Source organism: Oryctolagus cuniculus, chromosome 10, assembly GCF_051225735.1.
Source record: "Oryctolagus cuniculus isolate XC-2025 breed Fujian yellow rabbit chromosome 10, ASM5122573v1, whole genome shotgun sequence".
NCBI lineage: Eukaryota > Metazoa > Chordata > Mammalia > Lagomorpha > Leporidae > Oryctolagus > Oryctolagus cuniculus.
This window is the reverse complement of record NC_142876.1, coordinates 28,999,961-29,027,886: the sequence shown is the minus strand read 5'-3', so window position 1 is coordinate 29,027,886 and position 27,926 is coordinate 28,999,961. Positions and strand designations below refer to the sequence as shown.

Here is a 27,926-nt window from a genome sequence, read left to right as displayed (position 1 = left end):
TCTGGTGCTCATGAACCTCAGCACCTGAGTCGCTGGGTCCATTCTGCTTGCTGGTAGCATCTCCCATCTGCAAAATTTGTTTTTTTCCACGGTGTCTTTGTTTTTATTTCTCTGCTGAAATTTTCATGCATTGAAAACATATTTCAGGGCCAGTGCTGCAATGTAGCAGGTAAAGCTGCCACCTCTAAGTGCTGGCATCCCATGTGGGCGCTGGTTCCAGTCCCGACTGCTCCACTTCTGATCCAGCTCTCTGCTGTGGCCTGGGAAAGCAGTGGAAGATGGACCAAGTCTTTGGGCCTCTGCACCCAAGTGAGAGACTCAGAAGAAGCTCCTGGCTCCTGGCTTCAGATCAGCGCACTTCTGGCCATTGTTGCCATTTGGGGAGTGAACCAGCAGATAGAATACCTCTCTCTCTTTGCCTCTGCCCTCTGTAACTATCTTTCAAATAAATAAAGTTTTTTTTTTTTTTTTTTCTTTTTTTTTTGACAGGCAGAGTGGACAGTGAGAGAGAGAGACAGAGAGAAAGGTCTTCCTTTGCCGTTGGTTCACCCTCCAATGGCCGCCACGGCCGGCGCGCTGCGGCCGGCGCACCGCGCTGATCCGATGGCAGGAGCCAGGAGCCAGGTGCTTTTCCTGGTCTCCCATGGGGTGCAGGGCCCAAGCACCTGGGCCATCCTCCACTGCACTCCCGGGCCACAGCAGAGGGCTGGCCTGGAAGAGGGGCAACCGGGACAGAATCCGGTGCCCCGACGGGGACTAGAACCCGGTGTGCCGGCGCCGCTAGGCGGAGGATTAGCCTAGTGAGCCGCGGCGCCGGCCAGAATTGTTTTTTTTTAAAAAATATTTTTTATGTAATGAAAAAGCTGAGGAGAGCTATAGGAGATACTTCAAAATGCTTGTCTGTTAGTTCTAACATCTGGTTCATCTTGGTGTTGAACTTGATTGATTTTCTTTTATGTGGAGAATGTGTCCTATTTTCTTGAGTCCTTGGATGTCAGAACATTTTGGGTTGCAACCTCAGTAAAATTAGTGTTACATCACAGAGATTCTTGTCTGGGTTTAAGCTGCAAACTATTTTGAGCAGCCCTCCAATCTGTTTAGAACTTGGGTCTTTAGCTGGGCTGCTTAGAGTGTGTTCTCAAGGTTTGGCCTGAGATGTGGGTAGACAGAGTTTAAGGAGCCCCTTTTCTGATGCTTTCTCTTCTGGGACTATTAGTGTCTATGTTTACATAGCACCTGTGTGCATGACATCACTACCGATTTAAATATAAAGACCAAGTGGAAGAAGTGGCTTTATTAGATCAAACCTTGACCGTGTTCTAGATATGTATGGCTAGAAACAGGTTATTGTTCTCATGAGTCCAATAAACCTCTGAAATTAGATATAAAATATGTTCCTTCCAATCTCATCAAGACTTGTGACCAGCAACATGATTCTATACCAAACACACCTCAGGTTTAACTTACCAAATGCCAAGGAAAAGCTGACTTGATGTGCTTTTTTTCCATATTATAAATGTAACAGGTTATTTGAAAGACAGTGCAGGAAATCTTTCTGATGAGTAAGTGTCTCTTGTGGACGCAAATGAGGACCTCCAATCTGCACTCTGTAGGAGGGTATACTTTGCATGGGGCACGCTGCTAGTGACCTTTATAATCTCGTAACTGACACGAGTCAGACTAGCAAATCCCCTGCAATACTTGCCCAAATTTGTATCTTAGGCTGAGCTTGGGAAACAGAGCCAATCATTTAGTTGTTTCCAGAATGGCTTAGGTTCCTCCCATACAGAGTGCAGTGTCTGAGTACTTCCTATGCCCTCAGAACTCCTGATGAGAATCCTGGAAAGAACCTGTGGGTCACAAATCTCCAGGGAAACCACAGATGGTCACATTAGCATCTTAATGATGGCACACTCACTCTGGGGCACCAACACTGTTCACATTCTTCCTACAGCTGGCAAGTTTTAGCACCGAGTTCTTTCCCACCACCAAGCGTGGTGCCAAAGGAGTTAGCTGGCATGGCCTGAAGCTTAGCACCCTTGGTGAGGTTATTTATGCGCCACTCTCTGCTTCCTCCAACACGCCCCAGAAACAAAAGCCATCGTGAGGAATGCATTCTTGCTTTCCCAAATGATCAATCCTGCTGTGCATAAAGCATTATATTAGTATTTAAGTTACTGGGCTTTGGTTTCTTTTAAAAGTCTTTTGTTCCCTTAAAATCTTCCAGAAGCTTTTGAGCTATATGCTGAGTTAAGGATATCCCTTCAGGGCTGGTGCTGTGGCACAGGTTAATCCTCCACCTGCGGCTTCAGTATCCCATATGGGCATCGGTTCGAGTCCCGGCTGCCCCATTTCCCATCTGGCATCCCTGCTGATGGCCTGGGAAGGCAGTAGAAGATGGCTGAAGTGCTTAGGCCCCTGCACCCATGTGGGAGACTTGGAAGAAGATTCTGGCTATTGGCTTTGGATCAGCCCAGCTCTGGCCATCTGGGGAGTGAACCAGCAGATGGAAGCCCTCTCTGTCTCTCCCTCTCTCTGTAACTCTGTCTCTCAAGTAAATACATAAAATCTTAAAAAAAAAAAAAAAGATTATTCCTTCAAGAATCACAAAGTTTTATTGGTTTCTTATTCTTGTATTTAAATTCTATATTGAAAAACTGAGTTGAGAACATTGACAAAATAAGCAGAATGCACAGAACAAATTATAATTTTTAAGTTTTCCTTTTTGCAAAAAAGCATTCATTCTGGGGTGGGTGTTTAGGCTGGCAATTAAGACTTGGCTGGGCTGCCTGCACTCCGTATCGTCGTGCCTCACTGTGATATGTGGCTCTGGCTCCTGACCCCAGCTTCCTGTTAATGCAGACTCGGGGGCAGCCGTGCGGCTCATGTGACTGGGTTCTTGCTACCCCTGTGGGAGACCCAGACTGAGTTCCCAGTTCCTGGCTTGGGCCTGGCCCAGTCTTGGCCCTTGTAGGAATTTGGGGGAGTGAACCAGAAGATGGGAGTGTTCTCTCTGTCTCTCAAATAAATAAATAAAAATATAAAAAAATTCATTCTTCACTTAATCATTAAAATAAACAATTTGGTTACTATCTGAGCACTACTAATTTTTGGCATAAATAGCATTATAAACTATTTTATAAGGATTGAAATAAGTGACTTGAGTGGTAATCAAATAGGCAATGACACAATTTCAGTAATGTTCACATGGTCAATCTGACAGAAGATTTAAGGCGGGGACAGATTAATAATGATAACCAGTGCTGCTTTTTAACCACCATAGTAGATTCCTCTCCTTAGGAAATTTCAGTTCTGACTCAAGAAAATTCTACCAAAACACAGCAGGAATGTAAAGATAAAATCACCCAGCTCAGCACGCCCCTTGCTACTGCAGAGTAGCAATGTTTCCCAGAGCTGCCCTCGTGTTGTAGACGTGTGTCCTTCAAGCACTGGAAACCAGGGTCTGGAACCTGATGTCTGTTTCCCTCAGGTTCCCAGGTGGAATCCTAACCCCGTAGGCAGAGGTGTCAGGAAGCGGGGCCTTCAGGATTAGTGCCTGACCTCTTCTGCCGTGTGTGGACACGTGCTCACCTGTGAACCAGGAAGCGCCTCCTTCCTAGACTAACTGCATCCGCCAGCACCCTGACCGTGGGCTTCCCGGCCTCCGACACCAGTGACATCCAGTTTATGGTGTTTTGTTCTAATCACCAGAAGGAACTAAGATACTGCAAGAATTATTCTGTTAGAAAAATCTGCCTATAAACTTCTTACAAATCTACCATATGCTTAATTAAACCAAAACAATGTCACATTATAACAAACAGTGTGGCTGAGACTGTTTATCAAAAATGGCTACACTGAAAGCAGATATGACATGGAACCAATTGTTGAGTTAATGCAATTTCTTTTTTCTTTTTTCAAGATTCATCTATTTTTGGAGAGGCAGAGTTACAGAGAAAGAGAGAGAGGGGGAAAGACAGAGAGAGGTCTTCCATCCACTGGTTCACTCCCCAAATGTCCCTGACGGCCAGAGCTGCGCTGATCTGAAACCAGGAGCTTCTCTCCTTGCAGGGCACCAAGTACTGAGCCATCCTCTGCTACTTTCCCAGGTGCATTCATTAGCAGGGAGTTGGATGGCAAGTGGAGCAGCTGGGACCTGAACCAGCACCCGCATGGGATGCAGAGGCCCAACCCACTATGCCACAGCGCTGGCCCAGTGAGTGCAACGTCATTATTACATATGAGGATGGCTAAGAGCTTTCCAGTTCTCCACTCTGCGGAGCAGTAAGGGTACGTACGACTTTCAGATATTTAAAGCGTTCGGTTACAACATGACGTGCAGACACTCTCAGATCCAGGCACTAAGGTGCACGATGAATGTGTCAGTTAAACAAACCCATCTACTGGGTGAGAGGTTTACAGGAGCTAGCAGGAGGCAGAAACCTGGGATGTGAAAGAAGCAACAGCTGCAACACACGGCTCAGAGGGGAAGACAGTCTTGGGCGGGCCATGTACCTTCTCTGTAGCTTCTGCTTCCTCACTGGCAAGATGGAAAGTATCCGCACCCGCCCCAGGACTGCTGGGAAGCCTACACGAGCACACCTGTAGAGAAGCACGGCCCAGAGCACCTGGCACACAGACACGCTCGGCGAACGCTCAGAGCACGGTGAACAACAGGGGACAAAGGAGAGCGGAAGCGCATGCAAGAGACCGCAGTCTTTACGAGGCATTTTACTAGTATCTGTCTAATTTAGAAACAACTGCCATCTTATATTTGGATTGCAAGAAAAAGACATTTATGTAAAAGAAACCTATTTTAAGGCGCATGACTTCCATTTTTCGAAGGGAAGGCAGATACAACAGCTGCACTCCTAGCAAGGCTAAGCTGATCCCAGCCATCGTCCCCTCCTTAGTTTCTGGAAGCACAGGGGACTGAGGAAGCCGGGTCCTACAAATCTGGAAGGTTCTCAGGACCACGCAGGCCACTGTTTAATGAGAGAGTTCCGAGTTCATCACAGGTCACTGGTGGGGTCCAGAGACCTGCACTGGAAACAGCGCTCTGGGGCAGTGTCCAGTAAGAGAATTCTCTTCAAGTCCACACCTTGAGAGACGGGCAGTCAGTGCAAGCGATTCATTCTCAGATGAGGCAGACGCAGCGGGGAGTCTGGTGGCAACATCACAGATGTTCTGTTGTGCCTTGCTACAGTCCTTGGCCTGCAAAGTCGCTCAGAGGGACTGCCCATTTGCGTCCTGCTCAGTGTGTACGACCGAGGACTTGGCAGGCTGGGACGCTATCCCACATGTTTGTGTGTGCGCATTCAGGTCATGAATTTCATAGCACGCACTTCCCAAATGAAGGCTGAACTCCTAAAAAGCAGCTGCTGCATTCTCCCCAGAGTTCCCCGAACCATTTATGAGCTTGTGTTTTGTTCCAGCAGAGGGAGAACTCACAGAAAAGACTTGATCTTCGTGCTTACTGGACAAGAAACTCAGGGAGGGTTACAGTGGAAGGGAGAGCCAGTCTGCCTGCCAATTTCTGCACGGCTTTGGGGAAATAGAAGGAATAGTGGTTTCCCATTTTTACGATGCAGGCCAGGCACAGAGCCGGCTCTTTTATGCTGACTGTCTAGTCCTAGTCCTACCTGAAGCTAAAAAGATAACAACATTCACCAAAATGGGAGAGAAAACAATATTTTTGAAGAATTGTTATTATTTTTTAAAAAAAGAGTTGGATTGGAAGTGGAGCAGCTGGGACATGAACCAGTGCCATATGGAATGCTGGCATTGTAAGTGGCGTCTTTACCTGCTACGCCACAGTGCCGGCCCCAAGAAAACAGCATTTTAAAAAGCCTAAAACCTAGGAGAAACAAGGCCATTTGTATAGTTCAAGTGACGAAAAGTTAGCAGCAGTGCATCTGAAGCCCTGGTGCACTGTGGTCTGCTGGGACCTGGTGGATGGCAGGCTGCCCCCGCTTTCCTGCATGATGGGACAGGCGTAGGAGCCCACCAGCTCCCACCAGGACCTGACAACACGCGTGCCCTACATGCCCTGGGGAACGCAGGGAACACCAGCCAGGCCAAACCACTGCGGCTCTTTGCCGGACTGTCACATAAGCCTCAGAGTTCCACCCCGCTCTGTACTCTCTGAGAAAGGGCCGGAAATTGAATAAAATGCAGTTACCTGACAAATTACTCCAAGACTATAAATCAGAATATCTCACTGTACCTGAACCATAATGAAATTACTGTAGATAGCTAAGAACAAAACTGCTGAGGAGCTATTAAAAATGTAGTAAGGCCAACTGACATAGGTATTACCTTAATGATGAAAAGTGCTAAAGTGGAGCTCTTCATATTAGCAGTTTTATAGCTGCAAGAATGCATGAGTACAGATAATATTACAGATTTAAAAAATGTAACTTTGGAGGCCACGCTATGGTATAGTGGGTAAAGCCGCTGCCTGCAGCATCAGCATCCCATATGGGCACAGGTTCAAGACCTGGCTGCTCCACTTCCTATGCAGCTCCCTGCTAATGCATCCAGTAAAGCAGTGGAAGATTGGCTAAGTGCTTGGGTCCCTGTACCCCCATGAGAGACTGGGAAGAAACTCCTGGCTCCTGGCTTTGGCTTGGCCCAGCTCTGGTCATTGCAGCCATTTGGGGAGTGAACCAGCAGATGGAAGACCTCTGTCTCTCCCTCTCTCTGTAACTCTGCCTTTTAAATAAAATAAATACATCTTTAAAAGAAAAAAAAATGTAACTATGGTAGTGCCAAAAGTGACCAGAGAGGGCCTCCAGCCTTAACTTGGCTTCTCTATAATGTTTTGGGATGAAAGCTGACCTCTCAAGAGGCGATGGAGAGCTATTCTCCAAAGAACGTAAGCACCGTCGCAGACGGTCACTCGTGGTCAACGGGCCCACTCTTCCCTCCACGCCTTCCTCTCCTCTCCTCCCCTCCTCTCCAGCAAGCATTCAAGCACCCATCATGTGCCAGGTCGGCTTCAGATACTCCAGTGGAGGGACTGTGACGATCCCCGCCTCCCGGAGCTGACAGGGACTCACATAGCTTGTGAATGACAGACGCTGCTGGAAGCAACAAAACAAACTGTAGCAGGAACCCGGGAATGGGCGTGCTGGGATTTAAACAGGGAGCTCACGGCAGGCCTCACTGAGTCTTCAGTTGCCCATGTGAGGGAGGACATGAGGAGGAGCAGGAGGCGGGCACATGGGTCCCTACGGAAAGCCAGCAGGCAGAGGGCCCGGTGTGGAGAGTGCGAGCGTCCCTGGAGATTCACTGGGTACGCACTTCCCCACTCAGGTGGCACCGGAAATGCCTGGTGGCCCTGGAAGGGTGCACTTCTTACATGTGCCCCGAGGACGCCAGCGCTGCTGACACGCAGATCACGCCTTGAAAGCCAGGGGCTGAATGATTATTTTTTGAACTCTGAGTTGCTATATAATACTAGATCATTACATCAACTTAAGACTTCTTTCTCCGTGTCCATGTGGGACACAGCTAGAGGGCAGCCATCTGAAAGCCAAGAAGAGAGCCCTCACCAGAAATCAAATTGAGCAGAACCTTGATCTTGGACTTGAACAGTGAGATATCAGTTTCTGTTGTTTGAACCACCCAGTTTGTGGTATTTTTTTATGGCAGCCCAAGATGACTAAGGCAAGAACTAAAGCTGCCATGAACATCCTAAACATCCGTATGTTTAAAAAAAAAAAAAAAATCAGGGCCGGCACTGTGGCACAATAGGTTAATCCTCTGCCTGCGGCTCCAGCATCCCATATGGGTGCCGGTTCTAGTCCTGGCTGTTCCTCTTCCAATCCAGCTCTCTGCTGTGGCCTGGGAAAGCAGTGGAAGATGGCCCAGGTCCTTGGGCCCCTGCACCCACGTGGGAGACCTGGAAGAAGCTCCTGGCTCCTGGCTTCGGATTGGTGCAGCTCCGATCGTTGCAGCTATTGGGGTGTAAACCAACAGTAGGAAGACCCTTCTCTCTGTCTCTCCCTCTCACTGTGTAACTCTACCTCTCAAATAAATAAATAAAATCTTAAAAAAAATCAACTTAATAGGCCTGATAAGCAATTAAAGGAAAGAAAGAAAGAGAAAAGAAATAGACTAGGAAACACCAGAGCCTATCACACTTAATGAGGGCAAGTACTGTTTTATGAAACTTACGTCTCAACTGTGTGTAAATGTGCATCACGTATTGTGGTACTAAATGTATTTTTTTCTTTTACAGAGGTGGCAAAGTTTGAAAGCCACTGGTATAAGGACTTTATTTTGTCACTGAATTTAAAAAGCCACATCCATTCAGCAGAGGGAATTAAGAGTCTTATTGCTTCTGTTGGGCACTAACCTGAATTTGCCTTGGTCTTCCACTCACACGGATTTCCTCGGCCTGGATTTCTCCCCTCTCGTCTCAGCCTATGGAAACCTTAGTATCCCCTGGAGACAGAGGTCAAGTCCAGGTTTCTCCTTACCTTCCCCTGCCCAGCCCTGCCCAGTGGTGTCTCCATTCCTCCCTGCAGAACTGAACCTCCACGCCATTCATTGCTCATGTAGCATACGCTACCCTGTTTGGTCAGCCACCTTTGCCAGGGCGCGCCTTGCTGCTCCTGAAAGCAGAGGCATTATTTTTGAGTGCAGGGGTGGTGTCTCATACGCCTTTGTTTCCCCAACAATATCCTAGCAATGCCATGTTCAAGGTGGCGGTAAAAGAACAGCTGTGGATGGAATCAACTGTCAGATCACATTTGCAGGTTCTAATGCAGTACTTGTGTGTTCTAGGTAATATAGATGATGATGATGATGATGCAAATTCTTGTGAAGGGACAGGTGAATGCATACATTTTGAGATGCAAATTTGGGGACAAAGGAACACAGGTGGAACAGGAAATGGGCAAAACAAAGGGCTAGGGAACCAGCGCTCTGCTGGCGGGTAAAGTTGCCACCTGTAGTGCTGGCGTCCCATATGGGCGCCAGTTTGAGTCCCGGCTGCTCCACTTCCGATCCAGCTCTCTGCTATGGCCTGGGAAAGCAGTGGAAAATGGCCCAAATCCTTGGGCCCCTGCATTCACATGGGAGACCTGGAAGAAGCTTCTGGCTCCTGGTTATGGATGGGTACAGCTCCAGCCATTGTGACCAGTTAGGGAGTGAACCAGCGGATGGAAGATCTCTCTCTCTCTCTCTCTGCCTCAACCTCTATAGAACTCTGCCTTCCAAATAAATAAATAAATCTTTGAAAAAAAAAAACTAAAAGGCTAGAAAGGCGTGGTGGGAAGAAAGGGCATGGCTCCCATCCCCCTACCTTCCACCCTGAGCCTGGGCAGTAGCAAGTCATTTTGATGATTTCTACTAATGCTGTGCTCACATAGAATGTGAAAATATTTGACTTGGTTGAAAGTCAATGATTATGCGATGGGCTTCAGATCTTGATATTTAGTTGCCCTAAACTGGAAGAATAATTCTTGTGTAGGTTTGGCTTCAGCTCTACAATGCAAGAGAAACTTCACAAACCTCTGGCTTGTGTGCTTCAGCTGCCTTTATTTTTTTCACCCAGAAAACTTTTATTTATGGAATATAAACTTCATGCTTTTCATAAATACAACTTTAGGAATATAGTTATTCTTCCCACTGTAACCACCCCCCCCACCCACTCACCCACCCCTCTTTCTCCTCTCTCTCCTATCCCCACTTTTATTTTTTACTAAGTTCTATTTTCAATTAACTTTATACACATACAATGAACTCTATACTAAGTGAAGAATCCAACAAACTGTATGAAAACACAAAAACTGTTTCTCAACAGTCAGGACAAGGACTGTTCAAAGTCTTCGCATCTCAAAGTGTTAATTCACTTCTATAGATCACCTTTTAGGTGCTCTGTTAGTTATCACAGATCAGGGAGAACACATGGTATTTGTTCTTTTTTTTTTTTTTTTTTTGAAGATTTTATTTATTTATTTGAGAGGTAGAGTTACAGAAAGAGGGAGAGACAGAGACAAAGGTTTTCCCTCAGTTGGTTCACTCCTCAAATGGCTGCAATGGTTGGAGCTGCGCTGATCCGAAGCCAGAAGCCAGGTGCTTCTTCCTGGTCTCCCATGTGGGTGCAGGGGCCCAAGGACCTGGGCCATCTTCCACTGCTTTCCCAGGCCACAGCAGAGAGCTGGATTGGAAGAGGAACAGCCAGGACTAGAACCGGCACCCATATGGGATGCTGGCGCCACAGCCGGAGGATTAACCTACTGTGCCATGACACTGGCCACATGGTGTTTGTTCTTGTGGGACTGGCTTATTTTACTAAGTATGAGGTTTTCCAGTTTCATCCATTTTGTTGCAAATGACAGGATTTAATTTTTTGCTAATGCTTTGTAGTATTCCATGATGCATATATTGCATAATTTCTTTAGCCAGTCTACAGTTGATGGGCATTTGGGTTGATTCCATATCTTAGCTATTGTGAATAAATATGAGGGTACAGATAACTTTTTTTTTTTTGACAGGCAGAGTTAGACGGTGAGAGACAGAGACAGAGAGAAAGGTCTTCCTTCTGTTGGTTTACCCCCGAAATGGCCACCATGGCTGGCACGCTGCGCTGATCCGAAGCCAGGAGCCAGGTGCTTCCTCCTGGTTTCCCATGCGGGTGCAGGGCCCAAGGACTTGGGCCATCCTACACTGCCTTCTTGGGCCACAACAGAGAGCTGGACTGGAAGAGGAGCAACCGGGAGAGAACCAGCGCCCTGACCGGTACTAGAACCTGGAGTGCCAGTGCCACAGGCGGAGGATTAGCCTAGTAAGCCGCGGTACGGGCCAGATAACTTATTCATGTGCTGATTTCATTTCCCTTGGGTAAATTCTCAGGAGTGGGATGGCTGGGTCAATATGGTAGGTATATATTCAGATTTCTGAGGTATCTCCATATGTCTTCCACAGTGGCTGTACCAGTTTACATTCCCACCAACAGTGGATTAGGGTATCTTTTCACCCACATCCTTGCCAGCATTTGTTGTTTGTTGATTTCTGTATGAAAGCCATTCTAATAGGGTGAGGTGAAAACTCATCATGGTTTTGATTTGCATTTCCCTGACAGTGAATGATCCTGAGCATTTTTTCATGTGTCTGCTGGCCATCTGGATTTCCTCTTTTGAAAAATGCCTGTTTAAATCCTTTGCCCATTTCTTAACTGGGTTGTTTGTTGTATTGTTGTTAAGTTTCTTGATATCTTTATATATTCTGGTTATTGATTCTTTATCAGTTGCATAGTTTGCAAACAATTTTTCCCATTCTGTCAGTTGTCTATTCACTTTGCTGAGTGTTTCTTTTGTAGTACAAAAGCTTTCTCAATTTGATATAATCCCATTTGTCAATTTTGGCTTTGATTGCCTAGCCTCTTGGTTTTTTCCAAGAATCCTTTGCATATGCGAATGTCTTGAAGGGTTTTCCCAATGTTCTCTAATAATTTGATGGAATTTGGTTATAGATTTAGGTCTTTGATCCATTTTGAGTGGATTTTTGTGTAAGGTGTAAGGTAAAGGGTCTTGCTTCACATTTCTGCATGTGGAATCCAGTTTTCCCAGCACCATTTGTTGAAGAGACTGTCCTTGTTCCAGGGATTGATTTTAGCTCTTTTGTCAAAGAAAAGATGGTTACAGATGCGTGGGTTGTTTTCTGGCATTTCTATTCTGTTCCATTGGTCTGTTCATCTGTTTTTGTACCAGTACCAGACTGTTTTGATTATAACTGCCCTGCAGTATGTCTTGAAATCTGGTATTATGATGCCTCCAGCTTTGTTTTTGTTGTATAAGATCATTTTAGCTATTTGGGGTCTCCTGTGTTTTTATATGAATTTCAACATCATTTTTCTATATCTGCGAAGAATGTCCTTGGTATTTTGATTGGTATCTCAATGAATCTGTAAGTTGCTTTTGGTAGTATGGACATTTTGATGATATTCATTCTTCTAATCTGTGAACATGGAAGATGTTTCCGTTTTTTTTTTTTTTTTGTATCTTCTTCTATTTCGTTCTTTAATATTTTGTAATTCTTATCATAGAGATCTTTGATATTCTTGGTTAAATTTATTCCAAGATATTTGACTCTTTTTGTAACTATTGTGAATGAGATTGATCTTAGAAGTTCTTTCTCAACCTTGTCTCAATCTTGTCTGTATATAAAAAAGCTATTGATTTTTGTGTTGATTTTTATATCCTGCCACTTTACCAAACTCTTCTATGAGTTCCAATAGTCTTTACGTAGAGTCTTTTGGATCCTTAATATATAGAATCATGTCATCTGAAAATAGGGATAGTTTGACTCCCTTCTCCCTAATTTTTATCCCTTTGATTTCTTTGCCTTGCCTAATGATTCTGGATAAAAATTCCAGGACTACACTGAATAGCAATGGTGAGAGTGGGAGTGGGCATCCTTGTCTGGTTCTGCATCTCAGTGGGAATGCTTCTAACTTTTCCCCATTCAATAGGACACTGGCTGTGGGTTTGTCATAAATTTCCTTGATTGCATTGAGGACTGCTCCTTCTATACCAAATTCGCCTAAAGTTTTCATCATGTAAGGGTGTTGTATTTCATCAAATGCTTTCTCTGCATCTATTGAGATAACCATGTGGTTTTTGTTCTTCAGTTTGTTAATGTGATGTATGACACTGGTTGATTTATGAATGCTGAGCCATCCCTGCGTACAAGGGATAAATCCAACTTGGTTAGGGTGAATTATCTTTCTGATGTCTTGTTGGATTCGATTGCTCAGAATTTTGTTGAGGATTTTTGTATTTATGTTCATCAGGGAAATTGGTCTGTAGTCATCTTTTCTGTTATATCTTTTTCATGTTTAGGAATTAAGGTGATGCTGGCTTCATAGAAGGAGTTTGGGAAGATTTCCTCCCTTTCAATTGTTTTGAATAGCTTGAGAAGAACTGGAGTCAGTTCTTCTTTAAATGTGTAGCAGAATTCAGCAGGGAAGCCACCTGGTCCCAGGCTTTTATTTGCTGGGAGGGTCTTTATTATTGATTCAATGTCCATCTCGGTTATTGGTTTGCTTAGGTTTTCTATGTCTTCATGGCTCAATTTAGGCAGGTTGTATGTGTCCAGGAATCTATCCATTTCTTCTAGGTTTCCTGATTTGTTGGCATACAGCTCTTTGTGGTAATTTCTGATGATTCTTTTTATCTGTATGGTCTGTTGTTATATTTCCTTTTTCATCTCTAATTTTATTGATTTGGATCCTCTCTCTTTCTTGCTTAGTCGGGCCAATGTTTATTTTTCAGCAAGTTACCTTTTTGTTTCACTGATCTTTTGTATTTTTTTGTTTCAATTTTGTTTATTTATTCTCTAATTTTAATTATTTCTCTTTTTTTTTTTTTTTGACAGGCAGAGTGGACAGTGAGAGAGAGAGAGAGAGAGAGAGAGACAGAGAGAAAGGTCGTCCTTTACTGTTGGTTCACCCTCCAATGGCCGCTGTGGCCGGTGCGCTGTGGCCGGTGCACCACGCTGACCCGAAGGCAGGAGCCAGGTGCTTCTCCTGGTCTCCCATGCGGGTGCAGGGCCCAAGGACTTGGGCCATCCTCCACTGCACTCCCAGGCCACAGCAGAGAGCTGGCCTGGAAGAGGGGCAACCGGGACAGAATCCGGCGCCCCAACCAGGACTAGAACCTGGTGTGCCGGTGCCACAGGTGCAGGATTAGCCTATTGAGCAGCAGTGCTGGCCAAATTTTAATTATTTATTTTCTCCTACTAGGTTTGGGTTTGGTTTGCTTTTGTTCTAGGTCCTTGAGATGCACCAAGAGCTCATTTATTAGGTGCCTTTTCGATTTCTGGATGTAGGCACCAATTGCTATAAACTTTCCTCTTAACACTGCTTTTGCTGTATCCCATAAGTTTTGATATGTTGTACTGTCTTCATTTATTGCCAGAAATTTTTTTGATTTCTCTTTTGATTTTTTCAATGATCTACTTTTCATTGAGAAGCATGCTGTTCAGTCTTCATGTGTTTGTATATATTCTAGAGATTCCTGAGTTGATGATTTCCAGTTTCATACTCTTGTCGTCAGAGATGTCTGGTATGATTTCAATTTTTTTGAATTTGCTGAGACTTGCTTTACAGCCTAGCATGTAGTCTATCCTAAAGAATGCTCCATGCACTGGTGAGAAGAAATGTGCATTTTGCATCTGTAGAATGAAAAGTTTTATAGATATCTGCTAGGTCCATTTGGTCTATAGTGTTGATTAACTCTGTTGTTTCCTTGCTAGTTTTCTGCCTGGTTGATCTGTCCATTGCTGCAAGTGGAGTACTGAAGTCCCATATTACTATTGTATTGGAGTCTAAGTTTCCCTTTAGATCCCTTAACATTTCTTTTAAATAGCCAGGTGTCCTGTAATTAGGTGCACATACGTCTATAATAGTTACATCTTCCTGATGAATTGATCCTTTAATCATTATGTAATGATTAAGTAGTGCCCTTCTTTGTCTCTTTTAATAGTTTTTATGTTAAAGTGTATTTTATCTGATATTAGGATGGCTACACCAGCTTTTTTGGGTTTTTATTAGCATGGAATATCTTTTTCCATCCTTTCGCTTTCAATCTGCATGTATCTTTGTTGGTGAGATGTGTTTCTTGTAGGCAGCAAATAGATGGATTTTGTTTTTTAATCCATTCAGCCAGTTACTATCTTTTAAGTGGAGAGTTGAGGCCATTTACATTCAAGGTGGCTATTGATACGTAATGACTTGGCCCTGCCATTTTCCCATAAATATTCCTATTGTTTACTTGGGATTTCCTTGTACTTGGGAGATTTTCTGCCTTCACCTTCTTTCATAGTGATGACCATATTTCTGCGTTTCTGTATGTAGTACATCCTTTAGCATCTTTCATACGATTGGACAAGTGGTGACAAGTTCTTTCAATTTCTGTTTGTTATGGAAGGTCTTTATTTCACCTTCATTCCTAAATGAGAGCTTTGCAGGGTACAGTATTCTTGGTTGACAGCTTTTTTTTCTCTTAATATTTGGAATATATCTCACTATTCTCTCCTAGCCTGTAGCGTTTCTGATGAGAAGTCTGCTGTGAGTCCAATTGGAGATCCCCTGAAAGTAATCAGGTGTTTCTCTGGTGCAAATTTTAGGATCTTTTCATTTTATTGTGGAGAGTTTGACTACAATGTGTTGTGGTCAGGATCTTTTCTGGTCATATGTATTAGGAGTTCTATGTGCTTCCTGTACTTGGATGTCCCTTTCTCTAAATTAGGGAAGTTTTCTGTAATTATTTCACTAAAAAGGCCTTCTAATCCAGTATCTTCTTCCATGCCTTTAGAACTCCTAATACTCGTATATTGGGATGTTTGGTAGTACCCCATAGATCTCCAACATTGTTTTTTTTGGTTTTCTAATTTCTTCTTTTTTTTTTTAGATTGATTGTAAAACTTCCAGAGATTTGTCTTCTAACTCGGATACTCTTTCTTTGTTCTCACCGAGTCTGTCCTTAATGCTTTCCACCATATTTTTTATTTGTTCTATTGAATGTTTCATTTCCAATATTTCACTTTGATTTCTCTTTAAAAACTCAATTTCATGGGAAAAATTTTCTTTCATGTCATGTACAAATTTCTTTAGTTCATTAATTTTCTTCTGATTACTTTTAAGTAATCCTAGGATCATTTTTTGAATTCTGTTTCTGGCATTTCATCAATCTCTTCATCTTCACATTCTAGTACTGAAGTGTTGTATTCTTTGGGGGGCATCATATTGTCTTTCTTCTTGTTTCTTGAATTGCTGTGTTTATTATTAGACATTTGTGGTGATACTTGTTGGTTTGTTTTTTCCCCGTGATAGCTTTTATCCTTGAACTATGCCTTGGCGGCTTAGTGCAGTGTCTGCTCTTTCAGTGAATACTCAGAGGTGTGTGCTGGATGTGGTCAGGGAGCTCTGCTCAGTTCTTCAGGGTGAGAGGAGTGTCTAAGGTGACACCCAAGTTTTGCGTGGTAAATCTCTCTCTCTTTTTTTAATCAGAGGGGAGATTTGTTCTGCTCTCTTGGCATAGTCTCACACTCAGCTCCTCTCCTCAAAGGAGACCAATGCCTGGGCACTGGCTCCAGTGGGTACAATTTTCATCTGCACTTCCTCAAGAACCACACAAAGGATCTGTGCAGTCCTCAGTGTTAACATGGATCCTGCAGCAATGACCTTCACCAGGGAATCAGGGAGCCCTGAGCATGCAGAGACACCCACAGCTCCTGTCCAAAGTCCCAGCCATACCCTGTGCTCTCCCACGCAGCCAGTGTTTTCATAGTCCTGGGACACAAGGCCCCAGTCATAAGCTCCCAGCCCCCATCAATTCTCCTGGCCAGACTCAGGCATCTCCTCCTGGCTGATTGTTGGACACACTGACACGAGCTAGCACAGCTGTTACGTATGTCCAAAATGGCGCCTGCCCTCTCTTGGTTACAGGATGCTGGTGCCGGGTGATCAGGGAGAGAGAAGCGTGCCCCCCTTTTATTCTCTCTAGGTTGGCAGGTACACTGTCTCCCACAGGGCTCCAAGTCAGGACCATGTTAGGCTCTTCTCACAGCTTTATTGCCAGTGGCTTGGGCTGCTGCAGTCTGGGCTCACATCACTCCAAAGCTGGTGCTGAGGCTGTCGGCTGCTGGGGTCCTGAGTTGTGTGTGTCCACACCCTCCATGTAGGTCCACAGTGTCCCTGTAATTTGCCTGGAGTTTCCTCTGCTGTTTTCTCCTTAATTTCCACTGAGATTGCGCTCTCTCCACATTTTTTTTTCTTTAACTATCTTCCCCTAGACTAGAGCAGTAAGCTCCCTCCCTATTCCACCATCTTGACTCCAAACTTCAGCTGCCTTTAGTTGGTGACTTTCTCATGAGTGAGGGGGCACTGTGATCCTCTTACCAACCCACATGTGGGCTGGGAAGAACGCTGATCTTTTAGCATTTAACTTCTGTATTTGAAGCAAGAACAAATCAGCAAGTACACACCATTCTGCACCTTTGCAGAGATCTTACTGAAACAGCCATTTCCAACTTGGAACTTCGGTGTCACACACAAAGCTGTTATTACATCCCTGACGATTGTTTAATCAGTGTGTCAGTAAACCATCTGAAAAGACTACATTACAAATATTATTCAACACACAGCTTGAATTTTCATCAACTTTAGATACTGTATTCTGTGAATTAAACTCTAGAGGTTTCAAGTGATTCATTTTTTATAAACACTCCAAAAAGATGATTAAAATAATTGAGATAAGCCTTGATTAGAAGGATAGGAGCCTTTTTCCCTAGTAACATCTGTGGTAATAATATGCTACCACTTAAATCAACCGACGATGACCCACCATCTGTGAGTAAACGTAATGTTAGCTTCTTTTCTAGTACTGGTGATGGATTTTTTTTTAAATGAATCACCCACCCCTTCTTAAAATGAGACAGCAAGCCAGGCTTTCAAGTACAATTCTTTGCTATGTTCCAGACCAAAGCTAACTGGCCCATGAAAAGAGTTTACCCATGACCTTGACCTCAGTAAGAATTAATTTGCTGGGACCTCTCAGAGATCAATTAATTTTACAATTTAGCCATAATACAAAGAGTCGTATTTTCATGACATTTGTATGTCATTGCATCAAATATAAAGGGCATTTTCTTTCTGAACATAGTATAATAAATGGAAAACACAGTACCATTCAAGCACACTGTAATAGCCTTCACACTGTGATTCATTTTGCTTCAAGGTAGGTATTATAGTGCACTACAGGATTAACCTTTGGGATCTGTTACAGCCCATGCTTTGAGCAAGACTGTTCACTGGAAGAATCAGAAAGTACAATATGGAATTGGAATAAGTGGGGGGAAAGTGAGCTAAAGACACAACTGGTGCCGGTGCTGTGGCGCAGTGGGTTAATGCCGTGAAGTGCTGGCATCCCATATGGGCACCGGTTCGAGACCGGGCTGTTCCACTTCCTGTCCAGCTCTCTGCTATGGCCTGGGAAAGCAGTGGAAAATGGCCCAAATCCTTGGGCCCCTGTACCCACATGGGAGACCCAGAAGAAGCTCCTGGCTCCTGGCTTTGGATTGGTGAAGCTCTGGCCATTGCGGCCATCTGGGGAGTGAACCGTCGAATGGAAGACCTCTCTCTCTGCCTCTCCTTCTCTCTTTGTGCAACTCTGACTTTCAAATAAATAAATAAATCTTAAAAAAAAAAAAAGACACAACTGGTGAGAGAAAATCCAAAAGAAAGGGGCTGTGGTTTATCAGAAGGCGGAGACAGGAGGGGAAGTACTGGGTATGGTCGCAGAGTGAAGCAGCAGTTTTGGCTGTTCCCGGGATGGGAAGCAGATGGGGAAAGGAGGGAATATAAAGCTCTAAGAAGGTGGTGGCCTAGTGCCCAGCTCTTGGCTCCTAAATACCATTATTAAAAAAAAATGAAAATAAAAAGGATCCAAGGCTCACTGGGGAAGTGGCTGATTCCAGGGCTGGGGCCTGGAGCAGTGAAAATACAAGATCAGTTTGCAGCCAGGAAGGGAGGAAGTACTCCAAACTAGAGTGGGGTGCAGGAATCACTGGAGGAGCCCCACTGGCCAACAGAACAACATGAACACAAAATGAATCAATGCCAGTACCGAATTATAGCCTAGGAGAGTAAAAAGCAAAATCATCACTAAATACCACAGTACTAAGTCACTCCTTGTGGAGGTAAGGCCTATGGACAGATGACAAAATAAGTGGGAAAGAGGACACCAGAGAAGCTTCCAAGGATTGCCCCAAGGTGTTTACCAGTGACCAAGGGATTCTTTACGGGAGAAACCGACAAGGCACCCACCAAATGGTCAAGGGTAACAGCACGAGTAAGAAGCCACGCCGACACCAGGTGGCCTCCTGATAGTGCCACTCTGGTATTTTTGTCAAATACGCAGAACTTCAGAACTTCAATATAATCATGAGAAAACATCAGAAAAACCCAAACCAAGAGGAAGTCTGCTGAGTAAGTAGCCAGCACTCATCAAAAATGTCTCGTGAGAGACCAGACTGGGTAACAGTCCCGGAGCAGGAGAGAGAGTGACACGGGACCCTGGTAGGATTCCGCAGCGGGCAGAGGGGCACTGGGAGGAACAAACTCTGCAGTTGTGTCAATCACACTGTGGTTTTAATAACTGCACTACAGCCCCACAGGGTGCCAACACTGGAGAGGGGTTTATAGGAACTCTTCTAGTTTTCAACTTTTCTATAAATCTAAAATTATTTTTTTAAAAGAAAAGCAAACAGCACTGACACCTTCCCTCTGACCTTCTTTTTAAATTATTATTATTTGCTGCCATCTACAACTGCATTTATTTTACATATTTATCCTATTGCCTATCTCGTGCACAAAACAATAAGCTCCATCGGGGCAGGGCTCTTCATCTGTGTTGGTGGCTGTGGTTCCGCAGCACCTAGGGCAGCGCCGGGCACACATAGGGAGTCTGAGTTACAGCAGTTAAAATCCCAAGGAGAGTAAAATAAAATGGTAGAATAAAAACTAGAAAGGCAGGTCTGGAGACAGAAAACTTTACTCCCAAACTCCTGAATTCTAATAAGTCCCCAATTTCTCTTTAGAGTCTATAGAGTGAGCTTTCCATTTATCTACTCGTCACGATTAGCGGGCAGCTGCCATGTACAAAACACTGAGCCAGGCACCAAGAGGATGCATACGAGCAAGACACGACCCCTGATCTCAAGCAGACAGCACTGAGTGGGCGGGGCGGACATTCAAGCAGCTAAACCCAAGGCAGACAGGAGGCCCCAGGATGAGGCCCAAGCTATCAGGGTGTTTCCAGGAGGGAGGCACACAGAGTGAACAGTAAAAGGTTGTTATGTTTATGCAGGCCTTTAGTGAATACTTAGAAAGCCAAGGTGGAGGAAGGGTTTATCAAGAGAAGATTCACATAGGCCAACCCAAACACGCAGGAGAGGAAGCAGTGGACGGCGCGGAGCTCTGGCTGGGGGGAGCAGTGGTGGGAAGGAAGTGAGGAGAGACAGGCCTGGGAGGGCAGGCTGGGTGGACTGGGAGGGCTCCAGACTCCCTCTGGGAGCAACAGGACCTAACGCGGAACACTTCTGCGTAGGAAAGGGATGTGAACAGAGCACGGGCCTGTAAACATGCATCGCGGAGTTATAAGGAAGTCTAGAGCTGTAGGAATTCACATCTTTGGGTTCACGTGTTGCAACTTTCTAACACAGGGGTGCTCTCAGCCTGGCTCTCCCACAGGGGGCTGACTTGAGTCCTCTCACCATCCACTGCCCGTGCACTCACGATCTCACGAGGTACTTCCTTGGGTAGAACTGATACCTGCCTTGGTTCAACTTCTACCCACTGCACTCTGGCACACAAGAGGCTTACCGCTGGGTTACAGTACAGTCCATAAAGCAGCTGGACGCAGTTTTACATTTTCTCTGGGTCTCACGTTCCCCACCCCTCGCCTGCGTGACTGCAGGCTCCTGACTGCACCGTCACCTGCCTCTGTGCACATGTGGCTTTCCCACTGTGCTGCGAAATGTGACGCCCAGGCCGCGCGGACACCCGAGCACAGTCTGCCCAGCACAGCACAGCACGGGGCACAGCATGGACGGGAGGAGGCCGGCCTTGGTGCAGGCCCAGCTCTGCACCTGGGCAGCTACTCAGCGGCTCTCTCTGGATTGCCTGGTCTAGGAACCCTGGGTCAGAGTGGCACCAGCCCACGGCACTGCCATCGTGCAGGCTCTGGTCTCACATTTGACTTGCAGGCAGAGTCTGCCAGCATCTGGAGAAACAGCCTCAAGAGTAAAAAGGCTGGCAGCTCACTCACCATTTGCTTTACCGCGGGCTTCGACGCTGTTTAAAGGATACCCTCTCCCGCAGTTTAGATCATCCTCATCCAACGGAAAACAGGGAACACGCAACTCAACCAGCTGCACACCCTTCCCCACTGTTCCCGCGCTGAAGGCCCACAACTGGTTTTCCTTGCTTTCCTCCTGGGGATCAAAACCCCTTTTTAATTTGAGTCTTCTGGTGTTTGTGCAAGTGCAATCCACTCCCCTACCTTTGGCCTCTTAGCCCATTTTTTGCTGCTATAAAAATAATTACCTGAGGCTGGCTAATTTGTGAAGAGGAGGAGCTTATTAGCTCACAGTTCTGGAGCTCCAAGCACATGGCGCCAGCTTCTGTTCTGCTCTGGTGAGGGCCTCGTGGCAGATGGAATTACATTGCGGAAGTGGGTGTGGAAGAGAGGGCAAGACAGGAAGCCAGGCAGTGGGCAGGGCCAGCTGGTCTTTTTTTTTTTTTAACGACCACCCACTCTTGGGGAACTAACTCACTTCTGGAGACCAGCAATAATCCCTTCTGAGGGTGGCAACCCATCACATAACCACCTCCCACCAGGCCTCCTCTCTTAAAGGTTTTACCTCCTCCCAAGATCACCATCCTGGGGACCAGGCTTCTAAGACAGGGACCTTTGGGGGACACACTGAAAGGACAGCAACTTCCATATACATCATTTCTTCCATTTTTTTGCGCAGATCCTTTAAAAAAAATCCATGCCTGTTGGAGAGTGATACTATCCTTTCTCCTTTTGCTGTGTGACTTTCTTGAGATCCTGTGCCACAACGTGTGTCTGCAACTTAAACACCACCCTCCCCCTTCCGTGACTTCCCCTGCATGGCACGGGCTGTAAGCCTGGGAACTGTGTTTCCTGGAGTGTCCCCAGAAGGGCTGGCGCTGGACTGTGGTAAGGAGAGGAACATCCATGCATTCTGGAGGACAGAGCAGACACAGAGGTCACCGTGGCAGTGGCGGGCGGGCCTGTGGGCATCAGAAGTCACACGCTGCACGGCCTGCAGCGTCTCCCTGCAGACCTCACGTGGGTGCAGCGGGCAGCCTGGCCACCGCTGGTGACACTGCTGCCACTTCCGACGCCCTGACTGCCAGCGGCGACATCGCTCGGGCTTAGTGCTCTCGGCGATTCTGAAGTCCTTCTAGGAAACCCTGCCCGTCTGAAATCAGGAGCTTCCTTTTGCTGACAGGTGTGAGCGGAGCACAGACGTCACTCTGTCTAAAGGGCTCTGTATGGGAAACGGAAGCGTATGCAGCACTGGAAAGCAGGAAGCAGGCAAAGAGCAGGGAGTGAGGCAGCTTCTAGCACCAGAGTTCTCAAGAGCTCCATGGGAGGGGCAGCAAATCCCGGGCTCAGCCTCCACAGCCCCGAGGCTGCCTCTGGAGGATGACGGCATCTCCTCTTCTGCCTTCCAGGTCTCACGCAAGCGCCTCGCCTTGGCAGACTCTACCCTAGCACTGAGAGGGGTGGCCCTGGCTTCCTCAGGGAGATGCAGGAGACTGGGGAGGGGGTGCTGGTGACGCAGGCACTGACAGCACTGCTCCCAGGGCAGCTGTGTCTCTTCTACCTCTGCCCAGGACGTGCAGTGATTGGGCTGTCAGTATTTTTTTTTAAATATGTTATTTATTTATTTGAGAGGTAGAGTCACAGAGAGAGGGAAAGACAGAGAGAAAGGTCTTCCATCAATTGGTTTGCTCCCTGAATGGCCATAATGGTCAGAGCTGGGCTGATCCAAAGTCGGGAGCCAGAAGCTTCTTCCAGGTCTCCCACGTGAGTGCAGGGGCCCAAGCACTTGGGCCGTCTTCTGCTGCTTTCCCAGGCCATAGAGAGCTGGATCGGAAGAGGAGTAGCTGGCACACGAATGGGTGCCCAAGTTAGATGCCGGCACCACAGGTGGAGGCTTAGCCTATATGACAGTGCTGGCTCTAATTTTTTTTTTTTTAAGTTTTCCATCTCTCCTGAACTGTATTTTTTGTTAGTAGTGTATGCAACTTTTAGCAATTTGTGTTTCTTCTAGCAAACAGATCTGACTACCTCCTCATGCTATGAAAAGTGGAAAGGCCAACTCCTTGTTTCCTTTCTCATAAGAAACTGGCCCATTCTTGGTTTTCCTCATTGTTTCTTGCACTGTGAGGGAAAACTGTCATCAAAGACTTAGGCAGTTCCCTGCTCTGTGAAGAACGATAATTTTAGTGCATGCACTGACAAAATTACACTCTCAGGAATGCCACTGTGGACTTCCGTGGACTTCCCCACCAGTGTCTGAGTCCTCACAACTGGAATGTGTGTCCACACAATTGCACATGTGGCTCCTTGCTTGCTGCTCTTGTGGCCAATGGCCGGCACTGGGGACGGATCTCAGAGCACCCACTCTGAGACTCACTTACTGAGCTCACCCTGAACTTGGCATTAGAATCCGTGCCCATTCATGGTCTAGCCAGCTAGGACCAACTGCCAAGAGCTGCATTCAAGATGGAACCTACTTGCAAGCCAGCCAAGTGGCCATCTGCCTATTATTCTAGCATCTCTGAGAATGAATGAATCCCTTTCTCAAACGCGCCCATTCCATGCCTAAACAGTTCCGTCTGTTAGAAAGCTGCTGCTCATTTGGGACTGAAATGTGTGTCCTGGTTTGCAGCTCCTTCTAGCCACTGCTCCTGGTCCTACCTGTTGAGACCACATGTAACAAGACCTCCTCTGCCTCCAGAAACAATTCTTCCAGTGCTTCAACACGAACCTCTTCTCTCAAATCTTTCTTTCTGAAGGAGAGTAATAGCAGTCTGAGTCCTCTGGTCATTTCCTGTATGCCTGGTGACTCTCGAAGTTTTCCAGATTACCTTAAGGTGCGGCATCCAGACAGCTCGCTCTGGGGAGTCTGGCAGAGGCTGCTTTTCTACACGAGGCGCATGGTGACCCACAGCCTGCTGCTGAGCCACACACGCCTAGCAGAGCAGAGACAGGCTGGTAACCATGACAGACTTGGCTCACCATGCTCCAAAAGCCTACCAGACTGTCTTAAGGTGCCCTTGAGACCACAAAGACCAAGTTCAATCCACTACTAAAAAACCACTTTTCAAGTACTTGACCAGTTCTCTAACTGCTCGGCCAGTGCCTATGTTCCAGTCATCACACCCTGGAACTTTTGCAATCAACCCAGACAGGTGCCATCTCTTGGGGCCCAAGGTCTTTCCTTCCCCTGCACTTTTTGGACTAATTAATTGGCACTTCCATGCATAGCACCATGGTACAGTTCAAGACAAGCAATAATCTTCTAACTGGGCTCTCTGCTGCTCAACACAGTAGCCAGCGTGATGGCACCCCGGCTCCACTGTATGATCTGCACTCTCCGCACCCCACTAACTCTGCAAGGGCAGAGTTAGCACAAGCCACGCTGATCTTCTTGCTATCTCTTCACTACATCTGGCACCTTCCTGCCTTCGGACTTCTATAGTGACTGTCATTACTTCAGTGTCGGCACACTCCACTCCTCCTCTCTGCTACATGTTGCCCTGACCATTCTTGGTAATTCTAGATCCTCACCACACCACCAGTCACATTCCCAAACCACCTTTACCTCTTATGTATTTTTCCTTATTTTTAAAAATGATTTATATAAAAGTCAGAGTCAGAGAGAGAGAGAGAGAGAGAGAGAGAGAGAGAGAGAGATCTTCCATCCGCTGGTTTACTCCTCAGATGGCTGCGACAGCTGGGACTGGGCCAGGCCAAAGCTAGGAGCCTGGATCTCCATCAGGGTCTCTGACATGGGTGCAGGGGCTCAAACACTTGGGCCATCTTCCACTACTTTCCCAGGTGCATTAGCAGGGAGCTGGATCAGAAGAACATGAACAGGTGCCCATAGGGGGTGTCGGCACCACGGGCATGGTTTAACTTACTGAGACACAACGCCGGCCCCTATTTTCTACAGCACTTATCGTGTTCTAATACACCCAACCCTTTCGTTATTTATTATGCTTACTGTTCACCTCTGCCTCCTCCTGCTGGACTGTGAGCCTGGGATAAAGCCCGAGTGCCAAGAACGACAGCTGTCACAGAGCAGATGCTTCATCAAGATTTGTTCAGTGTTGATGGGCCCTGTGGCAGGTCTAACCCTAACACGTCACATGTCCTTATCTCAACGTAAGATCCTGCAGCCAGCGATCCTCTGCCATGCTTTTTCTGTTTCCACCCTGCATCCCACAGCCCACAGGACTTTTCTGAACCCTTGTTTTGTGGTCACAAAGCACTCCTGGATTCTCTATTCTTGCACCCAATCTCCCCCCCGCCCCCAACTTCACCTGAAGCTGTGCTCTCCTCTCCAGACTCCCGATTCCCTTGGAGGCAGGGGCTGCTCCCTCTCCAGGGTCGGGGCGGGGGGGGGGGTAGTGTTCCCTTTGCTTTCACTGCTCTTCTACTGGCCATTCTATTGTAGAGTAAAAAGCCAGCTCATGTAAGGCTGGTGCCAACCGCTTCTCTGCCTTCCAGCTGTCCCCATGGACTTTGGTGCCCCTCTCCTGTTTACTGGGGCACTGGCTCCTGGTCTTTATCTCCACCTGTGGCTTAGCATCATGGGATGATCACCATCATCGCAGGCCTCCCATTCATTCCCAGGCTCCATCACTGACTTTCATCCACACCCAGACTCTGTCTTGCTCACTCACGGCCAATCCAGACCCTATCATCACTAAGAGCCACTCTATTTCTGCAACTTTAATCTAAATATGCTGCTAACTGTGGTCTTCACTGCTTCCACCACGCCCGTTTTTTGATCTTTCAAAAAACCCTCCTTTTCCCCTGCCTGGCCTGTGTTCCCTTTGCTGATGGTCTTCTGATACTTTTACTTCTTTAGTGATTCAGCTTAGACATCAAGATCCAACTCTTCCCTGGGGCAGCCATTCTAATCTTCCCAGTACAGTTCAAATAAATGTGAAACAGGGGTCAGCTGTCATGTCTCAGCAGGGTCAGCTGCCACTGTGACACTGGCATCCCACATCGCAGTGTTTTCATCACGGCTGCTCTGCTTCTAATCCAGCTCCCTACTGATGAGCCTGGGAAGGCAGCAGATGGTCCATGTATTTGGGCCTCTGCCATCCACATGGGAGGTCTGGAAGGAGTTCCAGGCTCCCGGCTTTGGCCTGGTCCAGCCCTGGCTATTGTGGCCATTTGGGAAGAGAACCAGCAGATGGAAGGTCTCGCTGTGTCTCTCCCTCTTTCCCTCTGTCTCTCTGCCTTTCCACTGGTTCACTCCCCAGTTGGCTGCAACGGTTGGAGAGCTGCAGGCAACTTTTAAAGAAAGCCTTCTTAGACTCAAAACTTAAAATATTATGAACACAAAAAGTAAAAAATCGATGTCTTACTTTATGTGGGAATAGAAAGAAAATGAATTCCTCACATCTACAATTTGGGGACGTGAATAACGTTGAAGCTGCAGTGTCCCTGTGGGCGTCTGGTACGGCAGTGAAGACACAGCTTCTGATCCTGCTTCCTGCTTGTGCACACCCTGGAGGCAGCATGTGATACAGTGCGTGGGTCCCTGCCACCCACGTGGGAGACTTGGACTGAGCTCTAGGCTCCTGGCTGCAGCCTGGCCCAGCTTCAACTGCTGAGGGCCTTTGAGGAGTGAACCGGCAGAGGATCTCTCTCTCTCTCTCTGTCTGCCTTTCAAATAAAAAGAAAAGAAAAGCAAGCCAGCAGGCTGGTGAGCTGCTGTCTGTTTTCATGCTGTTACCCAGTCAGGGGCACTCCCACTGCCCCACTGGACACCAGCCTCCTCTGCTCAGGGCCGAGTGCGTCACACTGCTGCTCTGGCCAGTGGGGCTTCTGGGAGCGATTATGAGGACGCGTGTGCTGCTGCTTCACAGACGCTGGGATTGTCCTGACAACGCGTTTATGTTCTACAGCCACACGTCTTCTGTGTTCACTAAGCACTGGTTCTATGGACGGCACTGACAACACTGCCTCCAAACAGCAAGTCTGGGATGCGTGTTGGAGGGGAAACCCCGTGAAGAAGGTCAGACATCACCACGCCATCCTGTGTTGCTAATTTCGGAGAGAGCACTGTAAGAATTAGACCTGGTGAAGGAAAAAACTAAAGAGAAGCAAAAATAGCTACAATGCTGTACATACACGCATGCCCTGAAATAATCCCCCAGGGACTCTTAAAGTCTGAGCTTTAAATCACAAGACGACTTCAGAAATACATCTCCCACAAACATACCAGGTACCACACGCACATGGACCATGTGTAAGATACAGAACTTGCCCTTCTTTTCCCATGAACTGCTTCGCTTGCCACAGCTGCTGCCCAGGCAGACAGTAAGGAGGGCAGTGACGTGCGTGGGCTCCCGCGCCAGACTTCCTGGGTGGGGCTCCCCCAGGGGGATCATGTCTAGGTGTGTGGCTCTGAGAAAGTTTCTTAGTCTCTATGGATCCATTTCCACATCTGAGAAGTTCAGGTGATAGATACCCCCTCCTTAGATGTTGCTGTGAGGACTGAACGAGCTGACACAGGTAAGCCCTGGGCAGCTCCTTGTGGCACTGAGTGAGCATTGTCAGCTAGTGTCCCAGTTACCAGCACTGTGGCCACCTTCCCAGCAACCTGATGCCACTTACAAAATTGGTTTAATTGGCTTAAAAAATCAAAGTGCCTATTAATGGTATATGAACTATTCATAGTACATATTATAGCAATTACTCAGAGGTCACACAGGCATGAAGATTTTAGTCCTTCTTTTGCTATTTTTTAAAAACTGTCAGAAACCTTCTTTATCACAGTGCTGAGTATTAGTACACGGCAATGTTGGCAATACTTACAGAGCTTTCCTAGCACGAGCACCGGGTAAGCCTATTAGTCACCTTTTCGCTACTATGACGAGACACCTAGGACAAACTAGTCATGAAGGAAGGGGGTTATTTTGACGCACAGTTTCAGAGGTGCAAAGTGACGATCAGACAGGCCCGCTGGTTTGGCCGTTTGAGGCGGAAGGATTCCGACGGCAGAGTGCGTGTGGAGCCAGGGAGTGGGCAGAGAGGCTGGGCCGAGTCAGGTCTTATAACCAGCCC

General features: G+C 46.6%; 1 protein-coding gene across 6 annotated transcripts in view; it reads right to left on the bottom strand.

The window, feature by feature from the left end:
• Nucleotides 1-27,926, bottom strand: part of DYM (dymeclin) — a 372,541-nt gene that overhangs the window by 29,285 nt on the left and 315,330 nt on the right. The window lies entirely within an intron of this gene.